At 49.8% G+C, this 20,991-nt stretch overlaps 1 protein-coding gene across 3 annotated transcripts in view; it reads right to left on the bottom strand.

Annotated features, from left to right (window-relative positions):
• The window catches only part of EDAR (ectodysplasin A receptor), a 494,038-nt gene that overhangs the window by 417,619 nt on the left and 55,428 nt on the right, over positions 1-20,991 (bottom strand). The gene's annotated exons all lie outside the window — the stretch shown is intronic.

Raw genomic sequence — 20,991 nt, 5'->3', positions numbered from 1 at the left:
TTTGCGCCTCTGTAATGACCACGGCGAAGTTTCAGGCTACACCATCAACTGGAACAAATCGGAGTTGTATGTGCTGGCAGGAGACCCCCCAACACTTGGGCCGGACTGCCCTCTACGGCTGGCCGGTTCCTCATTTAAATATTTAGGCATTCACATCACGAGAGACCCTTCCGAATACAAGAGGCTAAACCTCTTACCACCACTGGATCGGCTCAAACAAGACGCAGGCTTCTGGGCGGGGTTGCCATTAACAATGCTGGGGAGAGCTGCTTTGTTCAAAATGAAGTCCCTACCCCGTTTCCTGTACATCCTGGATAACACACCATTCCCGGTGACAACGGGATACTTCAGGAAGGTTGCAGCAGTGGTCTCCGGATTGTTATGGGGCAATCGCCCTGCGCGCATAGCCCAAGCCAAACTCTGCAGAAGCTGGTACGAGGGTGGCATTGCACTCCCGAACTTGCATCTATATTATTGGGCAGCACAGTTCAGGCCCATTAACCAGTGGTTACATGCACCGCAATCCGACCCGGCGTTCCAAGCAGACAGGGCTCAGTTGGGCGCCAATAGCATACTAGCCCCACTTTATGATCGGAGGAAGCTTAGACCGCTTGTGGGCCCCACTAGGCTCACTGTAGCCACTTGGCATGCAGCCACCGCTGCACTGGGATGGAAAGGCACGCTCACTAAACTCACTCCGCTCTGGGACGCGCGTGCACTGGGCAATCTTCGGTTCAGTAAGGGGTTCTCCCGATGGGATTCCATCGGAATTTCCACGGTGGGGGACATGTGGGAGAGTGGGGAGGTCATCACCTTCGCCCGTTTGAAAGAGATTTATGACCTGGGACCGCACGAGACATACCGATACATACAAATCCGCCACGCCTTACTCTCGGCCATCCCGGCTGGATCGACTCTTCCTGAGTCCTCCCCGCTGGAGGATCGCCTCCTGACAGATTATATGGTAGAGAAGGCAACCTCCCTCACATACCGGAAGCTCCTCAATAACTCTCCAGATCCGCTGATGCCCCTCAAGGAAAGGTGGGAGCAAGAGGTGGGCGCGCTTGATGAGCATGAGTGGAATGAGGCACTGGCTTCCCCTAAGGAAGCGGGCATATCGGCCAGGATGAGGCTAGTTCAGCTCAAAGTCCTCCACAGAACATACTACACTAGAACACTGCTACACCGCATACACCGAACCCCAAACCCCTTTTGCTTACGAGGCTGCGGGGAGGAGGGCACCTTCTTCCATACATTCTGGGATTGCCCACGCATACACAACTATTGGCGTCAGGTCCTGCGTACTATATCTCAGGTGCTGGAGGTCTCGGTGCTGCCGGAGCCACGACGGTGCCTCCTTAATGTATGGGAACCAACAGATTTGTCCCAGTACGGCCGCCTCTGGGTGACACTGGGAATGATGGTAGCAAAGCGAGACATTGCGCAGCGTTGGGGGGTGGCGGACCTCCCGACAGCATCACAATGGTGTACAAACATGGACAGAACGATGGTTACAGAAAGAGCGGTATACCTGTCCTGGCAAGTGGAACAAGGTCTGGTCCCCGTGGAACACCTATCGGGGCGACATTTGCGACCCACTGCCAGAAGAGGACCCAATGGACTCGGATGATGATGATGGGTTGGAGTGAGGGTGGTTGGCTGTGGGGTGGGGTCCTTCAGGAGGGATTGGGGGAGGCGATGTTTTCTTTACGCCCTACGTTACTTCCAGGATGAAAAAGGCTTTGTCTTATTCCAGGTATACTCCCGTATCTATCTAGCAATGTACGTTGTCAATGATCGCACTGTGATTTCCCGATGTTCGGTTGTTCTTTTAGTTTGTTTTAAAAATAGAAAATGAGAACCTCATTTACTCTGTTTGGAACATTTGCTTCTGTCCTTCATTACTTCTTCCGGCGACCCTTACTGAAATGACTTCTTCAGCATGTGCACTATATTTACTTAAGGCTGTCGTTCCGATGTGATTCTCAAGATTAGCGGCCGGCCCTTCGGGGTTGTTGGCGACATGCTGTGTAAGGATGTGAAGGTATAATAAAGGTTTAAAAAAAAAAATCGCCAAAATGTTGTAGTGGAAAAGATTGGATGTCCACAATAAACTTTGAAAACAGAAGTATATTTAATGACAAGCTGCAGAATACAACTGGTGTCCACATCTCACAACCTCCCGCTCACCAGTCCCGGAAGGACATGTGTTTTTCCATGGCCACTATGGGGGCCAAGATCCACATCGGCAACTCCCTATGAAAGGGGGCTCGCCCCCATATTTTCTCCACGAACCGCTGCCAGACCCCTGCCTTGTGGTGTACCACATACGGTAGGGCTTCGTCTGCCCCCGTCCATGCATCAAGGCCTCCTGCAATGCTCGCCCGTCCGCTCTGCCGGCTAGGAGTCTCATCTCCCAATTATCTGTGCCCGCGAACCACCGAGCAGCCGGCAGTAGCTGTGCCGCATAGTAGTACAGGTCAAACCTCGGCGCCTCCAGCCCCCCTTCCTCCCAGCTCTGAACAGTGGTGTGGAGGGCAACCCGGCTGCGTCGGTCTGCCCAGAGTAAAGAAGTAAGCAGCGAGTTAAGCGTGCAAAATACTCACGGGGGAATCGGGCACAAAGAATTTTGCAGGATGTTTAACGTCCTCGGGAGCATCACCATCTTAGTGACAGCTAGCCGCCCCATAAGGGAGAGTCAGAAAAGGGGGTGGTGATGGACAGAGTATCTGAATTAAGCAGAACACTCGTACCCAGTCAACAGATCAGGGCTTGATCCATCACCGTTTTTTAGCTCACTGCACCATCCCAGCTCAGAACCTGGCCACATGCAAATTAGTCTGTCCTTGGCCCAGTGCATCATGGGAACAGGGCAGACCAAACTACCAAGCCAATTCTTTTACTGGGAAGGAAACAAGCTTCCGGGGACCGGTTTCTGGCATTACAGCCGTCTTCGGCCCGGCTTGCTTGAATCCTGATGGTGCACTGGGCCAGGGACAGACTAATTTGCATGTAGCCAGGTTCTGAGCTTGGATGGTGCAGTGAGCTAAAAAACGGTGTTGGATCAAGCCCTGATCTGTTGACTGGGTAGGAGTGTTCTGCTTAATTCAGAGACTCTGTCCATCACCACCCCCCTTTTCTGAATCGTTTTGTCCACCATAAGCGTGGAAGGGTATGCTCAGATGTGAGTCCCTTGCTCACTGCACCATCAGGATTCAAGCAAGCCGGGCCGAAGACGGCTGTAATGCCAGAAACCGGTCCCCGGAAGCTTGTTTCCTTTCCAGTAAAAGAATTGGCTTGGTAGTTTGGTCTGCCCTGTTCCCATGATGCACTGGGCCAGGGACAGACTAATTTGCATGTAGCCAGGTTCTGAGCTGGGATGGTGCAGTGAGCTAAAAAACGGTGATGGATCAAGCCCTAATCTGTTGACTGGGTAGGAGTGTTCTGCTTAATTCAGAGACTCTGTCCATCACCACCCCCCTTTTATGAATCGTTTTGTCCACCATAAGCGTGGAAGGGTATAATCAGATGTGAGTCCCATGCTCACTGCACCATCAGGATTCAAGCAAGCCGGGCCGAAGACGGCTGTAATGCCAGAAACCGGTCCCCGGAAGCTTGTTTCTTTTCCAGTAAAATAATTGGCTTAGTAGTTTGGTATGCGCTGTTCCCATGATGCACTGGGCCAGGGACAGACTAATTTGCATGTAGCCAGGTTCTGAGCTGGGATGGTGCAGTGAGCTAAAAAACGGTGATGGATCAAGCCCTGATCTGTTGACTGGGTAGGAGTGTTCTGCTTAATTCAGAGACTCTGTCCATCACCACCCCCCTTTTCTGAATCGTTTTGTCCACCATAAGCGTGGAAGGGTAAGCTCAGATGTGAGTCCCTTGCTCACTGCACCATCAGGATTCAAGCAAGCCGGGCCGAAGACGGCTGTAATGCCAGAAACCGGTCCCCGGAAGCTGGTTTCCTTTCCAGTAAAAGAATTGGCTTGGTAGTTCGGTCTGCCCTGTTCCCATAATGCACTGGGCCAGGGACAGACTAATTTGCATGTAGCCAGGTTCTGAGCTGGGATGGTGCAGTGAGCTAAAAAACGGTGATGGATCAAGCCCTGATCTGTTGACTGGGTAGGAGTGTTCTGCCTAATTCAGAGACTCTGTCCATCACCACCCCCCTTTTCTGAATCGTTTTGTCCACCATAAGCGTGGAAGGGTATGCTCAGATGTGAGTCCCTTGCTCACTGCACCATCAGGATTCAAGCAAGCCGGGCCGAAGACGGCTGTAATGCCAGAAACCGGTCACCGGAAGCTTGTTTCCTTTCCAGTAATAGAATTGGCTTGGTAGTTTGGTCTGCCCTGTTCCCATGATGCACTGGGCCAGGGACAGACTAATTTGCATGTAGCCAGGTTCTGAGCTTGGGATGGTGCAGTGAGCTAAAAAACGGTGATGGATCAAGCCCTGATCTGTTGACTGGGTAGGAGTGTTCTGCTTAATTCAAAGACTCTGTCCATCACCACCCCCCTTTTCTGAACCATAAGGGAGAGGGGCATGGAGTTCCAGAAGGACACAGACTGATGCAGGGATCGGAGCACCCTATCAATATTACGGGTCAATGACTGCGCATCGGATGGAGCCACCTGGATTCCCAGATACCGGAAGGCCTCCAGCTCCCATCGCAGCCCTGGGTTCGGCAGGTCCATCTGTGGGCCCGCGTCGTAACGCGCTAAGGGGAAGATCAGGGACTTCCCGGAATTAATTCATAGACCCGAAGCTGCCCCAAAGCGGTCCAAATGCCGGAGCAAAATGGGTAATGATTCCATCGGGGTTGCCAAGTAGAAGAGGGCATCGTCCGCATACAAGGAGACCACGTTCTCCGTGTCTCCCACCGTGATCCCCCACTGTGCCATGTCTGAGCGGACAGAGACCGCCAAAGGCTCAATCGCATGGGCAAAAAGGAGCGGCAAGAGAGGGCACCCCTGCTGAGTGCCCCTGCCCAATGACCACTCCTCCGATCGCGCTGACCCAAGCCTAACTCTGGCCCGAGGAGCTTTGCACAGGGTCCGGACCCAGCGGCAGAAGACGGGGCCCAACCCCACCAACCGCAGGACCTCCAACAGGTACCCCCAGTCAACGGTGTCGAACTCCTTAGCAAGGCCAATCGACACCAGGACCAGTTGCTCCTCCATGCCACGTACCTCATGGATAATATGGTTTAATCTCCTTAGGTTCGTGGCGGTATTTCGGCCCGGGATAAACCCACATTGGTCTTGGTGCACTAGACGGGCCATATGTGGCACCAGTCGGGTGGCCAACAACTTAGTCAGGATTTTGACGTCTGTGTTAATCATAGTTATGGGCCGGACTGCCGCGAGGTCGCCGCCGTCCCCACCCGGCTTTAGGATCATACAGATTTTGCTCTGGTTCATCGTAGGTGGAAGGGTGTCAAATTCAAACGCCTCTAGGTAAACCTGTAGGAGGAGGGGGGGAAGGACATCCCCGAATGCTTGGCAAAATTCAGAGGGGAAGCCGTCGCTCCCCGGGGACTTAGCCCTCGGCAGGCCGGCCATCGCTATCCTTACCTCTCGGAGCGACAAAACCGCATCCAATTCCTCTGCGGCTTCTCTCGGTAGGGTCTGGAGGGTCATCTCCCGGAGATAAGGCAGGTAGGAAGCCTCCGTGACTGAAGGATCCACGGCATAGGCCGTCTGCAGGTGGGACTGGAGGACTCGGAGAATACCCGCATCCAAGTGTACCATGCCACCCGTAGGTCCCCTCAGAGCAACTATCCTCTCCAGGGTAGACTCTCGCTTAAGAATCCAGGCCAACAGCCGGCCTGACTTGTCCCCGTCTCGATGGAGATGCTGCCGATATTGGCCAAGGGCGTATTTGTCCAGGCGATTTAATACATCATGCTCCGACGCTCGGGCTGCCCGCTCCGATTCAGATCCGAGTCATCAGGATCCGACAACAGTTGTCGGCGCAGAAGATCATCTTCCGCCTCCCGTAGTTCCCCAAGTAGTTGTTTCCAGACCCCATAAGTGAGGCCCATACATTTGCCGCTTATCACCGCTTTCAGAGCATCCCATTTGGTAGAGAAGGCCATGTCACCCCCCTCCTAGTTCAAATCTAAGTAGTTAGCCAGAGCGGTTGCCACATGGTCCCACCCCACCTGATCCTGCAAGAGGTCCACCAGCATCCTCCAATCTCAAGGGCGGGCGGGTCGGTGTTCCCATTGTGCAACGCATGCCACCGGTGAATTGTCGGACAGGAAGCGGGCCTGATGCGCGACCGTCAACACAAGAGACACGTCAACATTAGCAGCAAGAACCCTGTCCAGCTGGCTATGCGTGTTGTGAGTGGGGGAAAAACATGTGTACAATTTCTGCGTCGGGTTACCCAGTCGCCACACGTCATCGACTCCCAAGTTTTGCATCACCTCCCGGAGTCGCGCTGTCATGCGTGGTATTGTGCCCGTACGGGGCGGGTACCTATCCAGCTCGGGGTCCAACACACAATTGAAGTCCCCAAACCAAAGTAGGGGGGCGTCCAGGTCCGGAACAGGACCTCCTGGAGATGGGAGTAGAAGTCAGGGTCGTCTACATTGGGCACGTACAAATTCAGTATCGATAGATCCCTCCCGTCCAACTTCACCCGCAGAAGCAGGTACCTACCATTAATATCCGCCTCCACATACTGGATGGCGAAGGAACTCCTGGGGCCACCCATATTAGAACCCCCCTTGCATATGTGGAGAAGGAGGAGTAAAACACCTGACCCCACCATTTTTTGCATAATTTTTGGGCTCCCTCATCATTCAGATGGGTCTCCTGCAGGCACGCAATGGAGACTCTGTGTCGTCGGAGAAAGGACTGGACTCTGTGTCTCTTGGTACATGTGCCCAGCTTCCCCACGTTCCAGGTTAAGAACTTATATCCCATAGCCTTTGGCAGCCCCTGCATGCTTCTTTAGTTCACCCTGCTGCGGTTCCATGCCTTCAATTATTCCTTCAAACCTGCAGATAACTGGTTAGTTTGTTATTGTAGATACTGGATTCTCTTTCCCTTCTCCTTCGGTTTGGCAGCTCAACAACGGGATTCTGGTTCGAGGTTTCCAAATACTGGCATCTTTCTTACTGTTTGATTCTCTGGCTGATTCCAGGTAGCTAGGGACTAGTTACAGAGACACACACTGTTTTGGCAGGCACATGTGTGCATTTAAATGTACACATATAGGTGCTAGTGGAATCCCATTCCTATCTGTAATTTATCTTGTCTTCCTACTTTAGGCTGCCTGTACTCATGAAATATGCTCCATTCTTTCTAAAATTTTGAAGCTCCAGAGGGACCCTCCACTGAATCCAGAATTGTTTCTCTCTCTGTCGATGCCCCTTTTCCCTCCTAAGAGTAGTCCTATTTCTAGATTACCAAGCACAGACCATTACCATCATAGGGATAGAGTAGGATTAATGCCTGCATCCAGAGCTACTTACAAGCCTTTTAAAATCCTGACAAGTGCTCAGACTCTCATAACTTTCATAACACACCGTCAAATTACCATACTTGTGCTTCACACTCTCTGCACAAACACGTACTCAACACGTGGACTGAATGTCAGTGCACGTTTCTGGGTTTCACATAACAGCTGACCTTTACATGAGAGAAATCCAACTCCTTGACACATACAAAAATGTCTAGTCATACTACTGATTCTAAAACATGGTACGCTGCCACCACCACTTTATGTGATACACCCAGAACATGCACCTACCCAACCCCCCAGGTCACAGAACAGATTCCCTCACATTACCAGACACAGGCCAATGCTACGGGGTACACACTGTACTGGCGTGATGACAGGGCCTAACAAAGTCAGGATACCAATTTTGCATGCAGTTGAACACTCATTACAGGGGTACATGCCTGTTTACAATGCAGGCAAGATTTCCTTCCCAACCAGTCCCCTCAAAACCAAGACCAGCCTCTTGTCTCAGGGGAAGGGAACATTCTTTGGGGGGAGATTGAGGGGAGCATCTTTCAGGATTTTGTTTCAATGGAAAAATGGGATCAGGCGTAAGATGATTCAAGATTGGAGACTCTGAAAAACTTTGCAATCAAAACTGTGGGTACTCAAAACACTAGACTACTAGCCTTGTCGTTGGCTTACAAATTTTTCTCACTTTATTGTTTCAAGACATTGCTGGCACAAAAGAGGTAGGGTCGGTATTTAAGATACTAACAAACATGGGGACGACGCCTGGCAACTTGTTGTCAATTATTGTAGCTCTTCATGTCATACTCGTTGGCACCCATTATCGCATCTCTCTGGTTTGTTTGCTTCCCCTTTCAATATCTGTACCTTAGATTCCCTTCCTCTGCCCTAAGTTCATGATACCTCTGGGTCTCTTCTTTCTCTTGCTTGCTTATTCTGCTCCTGTCCTGTTCGGTTTGTGGTGGCGCCGAGGGACCACTTCCTGGCATGCTGGTCTGTAGAGGGTTTATCACAGCAACATTCAACACTGAAACCTTTAACCCTTAGTATTGGTTGCACTAGTGCTATATTCACAGAAAAATACCCCATACTCTGGTTTCTTGCTTCATTGCAGCCACTACCACAAATTCCCACACTCCTACCAGCCAGGACTTTATTACTGATCCAGATCCCAGCATAGTCCAGCCTGAGAGCTCCAGATTCCAGCACAGTCGAGCTTGAGAGTGAACTCCAGTCCAGTGTTTCTCTTTCTCGCTCTTTCCCATATTGCCCTGATTTGATGCCATTAGTAAATAGTCTCCATTAATTGTTCTCAGAGTAGTTCAGGGACATTGAGGTTTTTCAGTGAGTCTATACATCAGCAAGCTGCCTACAAGTGGTAATTAAAAAGTATTTTCTACTTAGTTTTATACATACAATATATTGGTAGAAGAAGATGTTTAATAACTTTAGTTACAATTTTACGTTGGAAAATTCACTTTTTGCTGACTCCGAGTAAACCACTTTAGAACAGGGATGACTCTCAGCCCTACTCCAGAGACTGAATTGTCATCCTTTGTTGACGTGTTAATGACCCCCTCTGGCAGCAGGAAGGCATGATTAGTGTCAGCAAGTTGTCCTTTAGGAAGTACTAGCCATATTGGAGCAGGACAGGATGAGGTGGCAGAATAAAGGGCAGCCTTTTCACAGGTCTTCCCTTTACTTGTACATTCATTATGGAACTGTCAGGAACCTCAATCATTTATTCCTAGAGCAATCATAGACTTACTTTTTTCCAAACCCAGCAAGAGGGACAACCTCCAGCAGTTCCAGTTCAGGGACTGGAGCCGCTCTCCTGGGGTCTAACGGTTGACTGTCTGTTACTGCTGCAGGGACACAAGAAGAAGAACTCATGACACTGTAAAGGCCCAGATGACCACTGAGGACTGAATTCAGCTGGATCCCTGACTCAAGAGAAACAGCAAACCTTTAACCCTGCACTGAGTACCCCAGGGTTGCAGGAGTGACCTGGAAAAACTTTCCCAGTAGTTGGAGAAAAGCAAAACTTGCATGTTCTCCACCTCTGAAGGACTGGGGCAAGATGCTGAGGATTTCTCAAGAAGGGTGCTCCCCCTGCAAGCAAGAAAACCATATTTGACTGCCTTGGAGCTTTGTGCAGCTCTGAGTACTGGTTCAGCCAGACCTTGCAGTAAATATATCAGACATCAGGGAGTCCTGCCAGGTTACAGCTTCCAGACTTGCTCTACTTGTGAGCTTTGGGAACCAAAAGTGACTAAGTCCAAAGGCTAAACTTTATTCTTGGGCAAGTGGAAAATCTATACCAAGTAGCGACACAACCTCAGAGGCTGCTGAATTTAGCATTGCCCTGCTTTACGTTTTTGGTGCCAAAACCAACAGCTTCTGCGTAAGCAGGATTACGATGTATCTGACTTTTAGGGACCCTTGCAAGTTTCAACTTTGACCTCCAAAAAGTCGACTAAGTGATAAGGTAAAACCGTTAACGGGAGAAACCTGCTTTCCATACCAACCTCAGTCTGTTGCTGTCAGGTAGAAATTAACTTGATTAGTGCTTTGTGTTATCTTGGGCTTTTGACCTTAAAAGTTTTTTTAAATCATGACTACGACTCTCCTTTTTTGTTTTGATATTTTTTGCTTATTACATTTTTTTATTTTCCTGAGCTGATTTCAGCATTTTACTGTGTTGTTTTCTTGGGCTAAAATTGCTGGTGTTGTTTGAACTTAACAAGCATTTCCTCGGGGAATTGATGTCTGCTTGTGCCACACCTGCAAGGGGTTAAATCATGGTTTCTCTTAGAACTGTGTTGTAACCTAACTAGGGTATGCTTATTACCTTATTAGGGGTATACCCCTCCCACATTATTAACCAACTTTCTTACAGCATTTACTTTGGCAATAACTCTTGTCCCTCTGTCTGGAGTGCTTGGATTTGAAAGGCATACCTTTTTGCTCTCTGATCACTTGATCATTTCACAAACAATGGAGCTCAACATTGCACTTTTCTATTTTCATCAACTGTTATTGAGTATAAATCAGGTTTAGTAATGTTGTACTCTAAAAGAACATCATTGCAGCCTGTCTTCTCTTGTTCAATGCTTCTTAGGTGATTTATTGGTTAGGCTAGTTCAGATTTTCCTTAGCTATGCTGTCCCATTCATAGTTATTGCAGTAAGGGAAGGCTTATTTTACTGAAACTTCTCCATTGCCTTCACAAGCCACCTCAACCTCTACTACTTGAGTGTTGCAACTTCTGCACTTTCTCATGTTTTGCTTTTGTGTCTTTTTTTTAAAATTTGTTTTTATTGTTGCTATCACATGGTACACAGTAATGGTGAATCATTCTTCAGTGCAGCGTCAACATTCAGCTGCCTTCAATCAATAGAGCAACTTTTTAAATTTTACCCCCCCAACTTTAAACTTACTATTCCAAGGGTCAAGGTACACGATCCGTGTCAGAAATCCATTATAACAATTGGCGTGTCTAGAAGCATCTAACGGAATTTTACACAGTTACTGATAAAAACAAGCTCGCCTGCACTTACAATTCCCAGGGCCTCGTGTCGTGCGCTGCTTCTGATACCTACTCCTCGCTCCCACCCACTACTCCATATCCTCGTCTTCTCCTGAGCTGTCCCCATCTTCCTCTTCAGGCAGAGGCTCAAAAATGTCCCCTCTGTATGTGTTCCAGGGTGTCCAGATGTTGTTCCATTTGCGTGGATTAAGCCTCTGTTGGTACACCGCCCTCTCTGTCACCATAAGCATATCCATGTTCCTGCACCACTGCGCCAGTGTCGGTGTCTCCAGTGCCCCCAATTTTTTGCGATGTCCCGCTTTGCCAGCATCACACCAATGATCACCCATCGTTTCGCATGCAGTGACATGTCTGTTGGGCCCCATACATTCAATAGGCAAACCCTAGGGTCAGGCGTGAACGGGTTCTGTAGGGTCTGGCTTATCGTGCGTGTTACACGCCTCCAGTATTCTTATATATTAGGACAGGTCCACACAGTGTGGAACAGTGTACCCTCCTCCCCACAATTCCTCAGGCAATATGGGTGTTCTGCCCTGTGTATTCTATATAGTGTCGTGCGGGTGTAGTAAACCCTATGTAATACTTTAAATTGGACCAATCTGAATCGGGTGGATATACCTGCCTCCCTGGGTGATGCCAGAGCTGCATTCCAGTCCGCCTCATCCGGGTCCCCTATCTCGTCCTCCCAATATTCCTTCAGCTTCCCCAGTGGATCCGGTAGGTTGTTCAGTAGTTTGCGGTAAGTGAGGGAGGTTGCACTTGCCTCCATATAGTCTGTAAGCAGTCGGTCCTCTAACGGAGCCGACTCCGGAACTGTCACACCCGGCTCCAACACAGACATGAGTGCGTGCCTAATTTGTACGTATCTGTATGTTTCAGTTACCCCAAGGTCATACTGCTCCCTCAGGGTCGCAAAGGAGAGCACGCCCTCTCTCGTCCATAGATCGCCCACCGTGGAGATTCCGATGTTATCCCACTGGTCAAACCCTTTAGAACTGCGCAAGTTACCGAGGGCCTTGGTATCCCATAGTGGTGTGAGTTTAGTGATTACTCCCTCCCATGCAAGCCGCCTCTGAGCTTTATGCCATAGAGATACAGTGTGTTTGGTAGGTCCTTCCAGCTTCCTCACCATTCCTTTGTTGTAGAGTGGGGCCAGGAGGGTGGTCGTGCCCAGTTGGCGTCTATCCGCCATGTAAGCCGGGTCATCTTGTGCACTATGGATCCATTGGTTGATCACCTTAAGGTGAGCTGCCCAATAGTACAATTCAAGGTTGGGGAGGGCTATCCCCCCGCTGTACCAGTCTCTAGTTAATTTCAACTGCGCTACCCTGGCCGGTTTGCCTCCCCACAGGAGGCCTGACAATTGCGCCGACACGTGGCGGAAGAATGATACGGGGACCATCGCCGGCGTGTTTTCCAGGACATATAGGAAGCGAGGCAACGCCATCATTTTAAAGAGCGCCGCCCTACCTAGAAGTGTCAAGGGGAGATTCTTCCAGTGGCGCACGTCTGCCTTCAGCCTGTCCAGCTGGGGCTTAAGGTTCAGGTCTAGAAAGGTTGTATGTTCCCTCGTAATTTGAATCCCTAGGTACTTAAAGGAGATGGGTTCTACGAGCAAATGGCAATCCGTAGGTAGGACCGGAGGGTCGCCCTGCACCATATAGATTATGGACTTGGACCAGTTAAGTTTATAGCCTGAAGCTGCACCGTGCCTCTCACACAGTGCCAGTAGGACCGGGATACCGTTTGTGAGGTCCGTGAGGTAGACGAGCATGTCGTCGGCATACAGGGAAACCCTATCTTCCCATCCACCTCCCCACTGTATGCCTTTCAGCAGCTGGGTGGTTCTGATAATCGTGGCCAGGGGTTCCAGCACTAAGGCGAATAACAGCGGTGAGAGCGGGCACCCTTGTCTCGTGCCCCTTGCCAGCGGAAGCTCCCTCGAGATATGTCCATTTGCAGTCACCCTTGCCACGGGTTCGGTGTACAGTAACCTGACCCATGATATGAATTTCGAGCCAATACCCATGTGTTCCAGGACCGCAAAGAGATAGCGCCACTCCACCATGTCAAACGCCATCTTGGCATCTAATGACAGCACCGCTGCCGGCTCCTCCAACTGTGGGGCTCGTGCTAGCACCCAGTGCAGCCGTCGCAAATTCAGCGCCGTACTCCGGTGTGGCATAAAGCCCGACTGGTCCGGATGTATCAGGTGTGCCAGATGGGGCAGCAGACTGGTGGCCAATAGTTTTTCCAAAATTTTACTCTCGGCGTTGAGGAGGGAGATCGGGCGGTATGATCCGCACTCTTCAGGGGGTTTGCCGGGCTGTGGTATTGCGATGATTGTGGCCGTGCGCTGATCAGGAGGCAATCGCCCCCGCTCCTGGCACTCCCTGAACATATGGAGCAATGGTGTGGACAGCGTTTCGGACATGAGTTTGTACCATTCTATCGGCACTCCATTGGGGCCCAGCGCTTTCCCTGGGTGTAACGCAGCTATAGCTATCTGTATTTCTTCGGCCGTCAGGTCGGAGTCAAGCTCGTCCCGTTTGTCTTGTGGGAGAGTACGGGTAGGTACCCCTATGAGAGAACCTTCTGTCATCTCCCGCGTGACCACGTACTCAGGGGAGTATACGGAGTGAAAATGGTCTGCCAGGAGTTCTACTATTCGCGCCGGACTGGTATGTATCTCACCAGCCGGGTCTTTCAGTTGCAGTATGGCCCTCTGCCCTCCCCGTGTCTTCTCCAGCCACGCCAGGAGTTTCCCTGCTTTATCTCTTATGTCATACACCCTACTCGTTGTTGCTGCCATACTGTCCATTACCCTGCGGCGTACATGGTCGGTATGACGCTGTTGGCACAGTCGGAGCGTGTGTTGGGTAACCCCAGTCGGGTTCCTCTCGTGGTCCTGTGTTGCCTTGTCAAGTTGTTCTTCTAGCTCTACCAATTCTTGACGCTGTGTGCGCTTGTGCTGCGTGATAACTGAGATTGCCTGCCCGCGAAGGACCGTCTTGTAGGCCTCCCACAGGATGGTATGTGACGCCACCGAAACTGCATTTTCGGTGAGGTACGATCGCGTACCTCTCTTCAAAGCCCTGGCTATACCCGGTTCCCTGAGGTATCCCGGGTAGATAGGGTAGACGCGTCTGTGGGTTCGTTCCTGACTGGACAAAGTCAGTGTCAGCGGGGAGTGATCGGAGACCCCTCGCGGTCTGATCTGAGAGTCAGTGAAATTGAGGAGGCCCCCTCCCAACGTAAGGAAATAGTCAATCCGTGATAGGCTGTCGTGAACTGCCGAATAGTATGTGTATTGCCGGTCTTCTGGGTGGAAACGCCTCCATATATCTATTAAACCCTGTGCTTCCATGAAGTCATGCAATCTGGAGGGCCCTGGTGTTTGTGTACGCACTGGGTGGCGGTCCAGGGAGTGGTGTGCCACTGCATTGAAATCACCTCCCACGATGAGATCCCCTTCTGGAAGGTCTAACAAAAATTTCCCCAGTTCTGGGAGAGCTATAGTGTACAGTGCCGGCGGGATATACACCGAGACCACGTTGAGCGGCTTTCCCTCCCACTGCCCATGTATCGCCGCAAAGCGCCCCTGAGTGTCAATGCTAACTGATTGGGTTATGAACCTGGACGAGCGATGCATTAATATCCCTGTACCCCGGGACCCTTTTGTAAACTCAGAGTGGACAACCATGCTGTAGCCTTTCCTATCTAGGGCCCGTGTGGCTGTGCCAGTGAGGTGTGTTTCCTGTAGTAGGACCAGGGCGGGATTCAACCTTTTTATACTCTGTAGGACCAGCCCACGTTTAATTTTGTCTCCCAGACCCTTCACGTTCCAGGACACAAGGCTTAGCGAGGATGCTTGCCCCATATTAGTGCCCCCCCCATCATGTGTGGATAAGCGGAAGGATAATTTGTGCGCATGGAGGACTAGGCAGCCTGTGAAGTGAGCCTGTGTGCTGTGCCGCGACACTACCATTCTACGCTTGTGTGCCCCATGGTATCTTCCTAGACCCTGTGTACAAACTAAAAACCAAAACCACATCCTACCCCCAACTCCCCCCCTCCCTGCCCCCCTGCTCAACGGACTCAAAACTGCCCGCCCCCCCCAACTCAGCAGAGTGCCTGACCCCAACCCAAAACATAGTACTTGCTCGCTGGGGTGGAGGACTCTCCGTAGTCAGCGGCCCCCTTCCTCGGCCGCGGAGGCCCCTCAGCCCAGTGTCCAAGGCGGCACTGCCGGTCGTCGTTGTCATCAATTCAGCCAGACATTAGCAGTGACTCACTGTTCCCCATCAGCGCTCTCCTCTTGAAGATCAGTCAAGGGGGAATGTATCTCCGCATCCTCGTCGTTGGCTTGTGAGCCCTGTCGGGATCCAGCATTACGGTGTTTGTTCTGCCTGTTGGAGCGACGAGGGAGGCCCGCCGTCCTCCACCCCTCCAGCCATTCCTGCGCCACCTCCGGGGAATCAAAAAACCAAGTTTTGTTGTCTGCCACGACCCGAAGCTTGGCCGGAAAAAGCATTGAATACGGGATTTCCCTGGCTCTCAGTTCCTTTTTGACTTTGAAAAAGGTTCTCCTCCTCCGTGCAACCTCGGCTGTGTAGTCCGGAAAGAAGGCCAGTGTGGCGTTCTGGATCTTAATAGGGGGTGAGTTCCTTGCCGCCGGCAGGATGGCGTCCCGATGCCTGAAATTGAAGAGCCTCGCCACGATCGGTCTAGGGTTAGCGCCCGTCTTATGGCGTCCCCCCGGGACCCGGTGTGCCCTTTCCACTGTGAAGAAGGCGGAGAGTCCTTTGGGCTTTAGGGTCTGCGTGATTAGGTTCTCCACGTATAGGTCCATCGCCCTCGTGTCTTCCGATTCCGGCACACCTATTATACGGATGTTGTTCCACCTCGAGCGCCCTTCCTGGTCATCGAGCTTGTCGCGCAGTTCCTTATTTTCCTTGGAGATGCGTTCCATACTAATCTGCAGCTCCGATACGTCTTCAACCAGGGATTTGGTCACCACCTCCATATTATTCACCTTCTCCGTCATCTTATGAAAGTCCGCCCTTATAAGTGTGATTTCGGCTGAGATCGACCCCACCGTGGCTTGCACCTGTGTGAGGGCCCGCATGACGTCGTCTATGGTCGCCTTCTTGCCACCAGCTGCTTCGGCAGTCTTGCCCGATTGTGATTTGGCGTCTGGTGAGGGAGAGCCGGGCTTTTCGTATGCAAACCGGTCCAGGCGCGACTGCGCCGCCACGTTTTTCGGCCCCTTGCCGGCCATCCTAGCTGCGGGTCTCGCCAAAGGTGAATGTAGCCAGTGTCCCAGTCTCCTGAGCCGGTCTAACTTTTCGTTCGTGTTTACACCAGGTTCCTCTGGGGCCGACCCAAGCGTACCTTCCTCAGACAGCTACCGGACACAGTCCAAGGGCCCACGCTGCGTTCAGAGGTTATGCGTGGCCCCTGAGAGTTGTTCGTGACCCCTGCGGCCAGTGACGACAGCAGGTATTGCAGGATCCCCGTAGTCTGGTGGTGCTCTTACAATTTCCAGTGGGGACGGTGGGGTGAAGTTGCCAGCTGAGACTCAGACCCCTTCGTGGGGCATTCTATAACCTATTTTCCCCCTGGAAGAGCGTCCGCTGCTCCCCTCCAATCCCTCGTGTGCCGCCCTTGTCCTGCGGCCGTCGGATCTCCCGTCTGGTACCCCTGATGGTATTGTGGGGCCCGTGACACCGTCAGGTCAATCTGTCCGGATTTAAGGTAAGCGTCCCGCGTGGACGCACTTCTGCTCTCGGGGTCCGCACTGGGAGGAGGCGCAATCAGGTCTTTTGCGCGCCCGGGCTCCCCGCCACGCACTGCGCCCTTGTTCAGCGGAGGGGCCCCGGAGCTACACTGCGGTCAATTTGGCAGCGCGAGTTCTTCCGCCGCCCGTCCCAGTGCTCTGTCTGCCGCGCCGGGTCTGCAGCGGCTGAAGCAGGGCTTTAATGCGGCTCAAGATGGCGGACACCAGTCCCGATGTCGCCGCACTGCGCGCCTTTACCCGTCCCTGCAGGCTGTCCGGGTCGTTCTCCTCCTCACCTTGGACGGGCGCTCGGGCACTCACTACGGGCTCCTGAAGTCCGGTGCCGATAGCTGGACGCTCCGGTTTCCTCTCCGCCGTCGCTGGCCGCGGCCGGGCACTTCCGGTGTCTCTCTGCCCGGGACAGTCCGCTTCCTGCCAGGTCAGCAGCGCAATCTGCTCCCCGGCCCAGATGTTTCACGCAGGCCCACACGGGGTGCGGTCAAAACTGCTCTTCCCGACCTCGGATTGAAGTCCCGCTGGTCTGGATCTCTGCCGCCCGGTCCTGGGCTTCGTCGCCTTCCCGCCTGGGAATTTTTATGGAAGGATAAATGATCGGATTTCTCTGGGAGCCGCTTCAGTTACGGAGCTCTCCTCCTAAGCTGCCGCCATCGCCGGCTGCTGGCCTTTTGTGTCTTTTTTAATCTTAATTATGTTGTAAGGCAATTCCCTATGATAGTTTTGGAAAAGGCAATTTGTTTCTACTTTATCTTGCAGTGGCCCACTACTGCCACAAGAAATAAAACAGGGCCATTGAGATACAAAGAGCGAACACATGCACATAAAAGACGTTAACTGGGGGCATGGGGTCATGCAGAATACTTTTTAGAAAAGATCAAAGTAACCCCCCACCAGCACAGTTACTCACCATCACTTAGGAATGGCTGTATGGGGGTGCGCAGTCAGTCTAAAATCTGTGAGCGACACTTCCACATCTGACTCTGGCTAGGCAGAAGGTCAGAAGAGGGAAACATCCTTTACGACGCAACTTTTACAACACAGTGCCTTTACAACGTGGTATTTACAACGACAACCATTACAACGCATTGCGCTGGGGGGCGCTCTAGGATAGGGAATAAGTTTAATTTACTATCCAACACCTTCCCTAGTGTCCACAGGGACTGGAGTTGGAATAGTAAATTAAACTATTCACTATCCAGCACCCCAAAGCACTATGCGTTGTAATGGTATTCATTGTAAATACCGCGTTGTAAAGGCATGCGTGGTAAAAGTATGCGTTGTAACGTCATACATCCGTCAGAAGACCACCAATGCAATATATGAAGCAGAGACAATACAAAAACATATCAACTCTACATGGGTTTGGATGGTAAGCCTCTAGGTCCACACCCACCTTCACCTACTCATTCCTCACCATACTTATTAATGCAGATTGGGTCTTGGTATATCCACAACATATTCCCTCCTCCCGCATGAAGACCTGTCCTGTGGGAAGAACCAACAATTACAGACAAGCTCTGCACCAAAATACTAAGAGGCCCAGTAATTGGGGAGTTTAATCTATACACGAAGCCAGTGGCGTAACTAGGGGGGGCGGACCTCCCCAGGCTTCACTTTTTTGGGTGCGACAGAGAGTCGTAAGCAGAGGGTAAAGTTTTGTATTTTCCTTATTCACGTCAGCAACTCCCCCTCGTTCTCGTCTGTCACCCGCACCCCCCACACATCACACCCCCCTCTTACGGCACTAGGCGGCAAACTAAGGGATCTCCCTTGGCATCTAAAGCTGTAGCTACGCCACTGCAAAAAGCGTGTCCTATAATATTAACTGCACACAATGCCATACGCATATATATATGTACATTCCTAGGTATGATCTAAATACACTGATAATGCAGACTAGGCCCTAATCCTTTTCAATTATAAGTTTAGTACTATCACAGATTGCTATCATCTACAGGGTTAAGCCCCGTATTCTGCGCTAGGGGCTTCTTCTTCCTCCTGATGGATCTTAGAATGTTATATTAGGAGTTAAGGAGCAAATTCAACAACTCAAATTTAAATAGCATCAACAATTTTAAGTTCAATCAATGATGAGAGTTGAGATGATTTTCTAAACCCTTTATTTTCATTAAGAGATTAGTAAACTATTTTTCTTTTTGTTGCTTTCATTTTGATTAGTCCATAAATCATATACGTTTACAGAAATCTCATCAAAAAAATGGTTAGAACATAGCATCAAGTATATATTGCATTAAGCGTGTTTCATAAAGGAATAATCCCCTATTGTAAGATCAGGATCCGAATTTTAGATTTGTAGAACCCATGAAGAGTTTATGTTCAAACGAAAAGAGTGAGATCAGAGGAACATAAAGCTTCAAAATAAAATTAGAACAACAAACTTCCCATTAAGAGTAGTTCAGAGGACTCAGCTGAGTCTCAATAAATCCAAGTAAATTATCAGACAGTTGCAGTAGCATCTGTTAAAAATCAAGTAGCAAATTGAGGTAGAATGGAGAAACAGTAGCAGTAGTAGCCACAACCATCATGGGTCGGGCTAGGGCACAGGAAAAGCCTAAAAAGCGTTGCCTCTTCCTAGCAACACAAACTAATATAAAAGTCAGGAAAACATGTTAAAACATTGTATCAGGCTTCTTTCTCCATGGATCAATAAGATGACAGCATTCTTCGGTAGGTAGGTTCACCTCCTCCGTTTCCACAAAAATACACGCAGTTTATATACTTTATCACATGGTTAGCCACAATCAGAATTCTACAGTAAAGCCATCTGGCGCAGGGGATTTTCCTTTTTTAAGTACCTGAATGGACTCCAGAATATCTTTAGGGTTTATATCAGCATCTAATGAGGAGAAATTTACTTCTGGCAAAGAAGGTGAGGGGATGGAGGACCAATAATGATTAGTGTTTGATAATAGAGGGGGGATTCCGGAGTATAAAGTTTTTGATAAAAGTCAGTGAATTCTGTCAGAATATCCTCATCTTTATGGATTGTAATGTTAGAAGAGGTTACAATAGATTACATTTTTGTGTGTTCTTTTTTAACTTTGAGATAATTGGCAAGAAGGTTGCCAGCTTTATTTTGCGCGCTGTGATATTTAGCACTAGATTAAAGTAAATATAAATTCGCAGATTCTGCAGAAAGTTTATTGAAAGAGAATTTGGCCATAAGAAGCTTATCCAAGTCAGATTGATTCTTAGTTAAGTAATAAGAATGCTCCAATTGTTTAGTTTGTGTATTAACTAATTGTATGGATTGAGCGCACTTGCGTCTTTTTTGGGCAACAAATGAAATAATGAAATCTCTAGAAGCAGCTTTAAAAGTGTCCCATAACAGTTGAGGGGATATCTGAGGAGATTCATTGTATGTAAAAACAGGGATGCAAAATCAAGGAAAGCTGATATGAATTTGGTATCCAAAAGGAGAGAGTTATTAAACCTCCACCTCCTAGTACCCTTTATGGGAGGGAGTAAATCTAGACTTAAGGAAACTGGGGCATGATCAGAGATTAAAATAGTGCCTATGTCAGAGTGGATAATGTGTTGGGTCAAGGCTTTGGAAATAAAGAGACAATCTATCTGGGATTGGGATGAATGAGCAGGTGAATAATACATGTATTCTTGTAGCGTTGGGGGGAGGGGGGGTAAAGTCTCCAGGAGTCAAGAAGAGATCTTTGAGATATAGTAGAGGTAAATTGAGGGTGTATGGGAGAGAGTGAGAATCAAGAATTGGACCTTCTATCTAAAATAGTATCCATAATCATGTTACAATCACCACCTAAAATGAGATAATCATCAGTATATTGCATCAGTGAAGAGAGGATCTGGGGCCAAAATAATCTGTCTTGTAAAGTGGGAGCATACAAATTAAAAATAGTTAAAGGAATTTTATTATTCAACAAAGAGACTGCAACCCATCTGCCATCAGAATCCTTATCTTGATTTATGAGTTGGATATCTAATCGTTTATGGCAGAGAATAGCAACACCTTTACGCTTCCCTGAGCCAGGAGACGCAAAAACATGGCCTACCCAATTAAGACCTAATTTAGTAATTTCAAATCTTTTATATGAATTTCTTGCAATAACACAATGTCACCTTTTAAATTTGCTAGATGAGACAGGACTCGTTGTCGCTTAACGG

Source organism: Lissotriton vulgaris, chromosome 8 (assembly GCF_964263255.1).
Source record: "Lissotriton vulgaris chromosome 8, aLisVul1.2, whole genome shotgun sequence".
Lineage (NCBI taxonomy): Eukaryota > Metazoa > Chordata > Amphibia > Caudata > Salamandridae > Lissotriton > Lissotriton vulgaris.
This window is presented reverse-complemented; position numbering and strand designations above follow the sequence as displayed.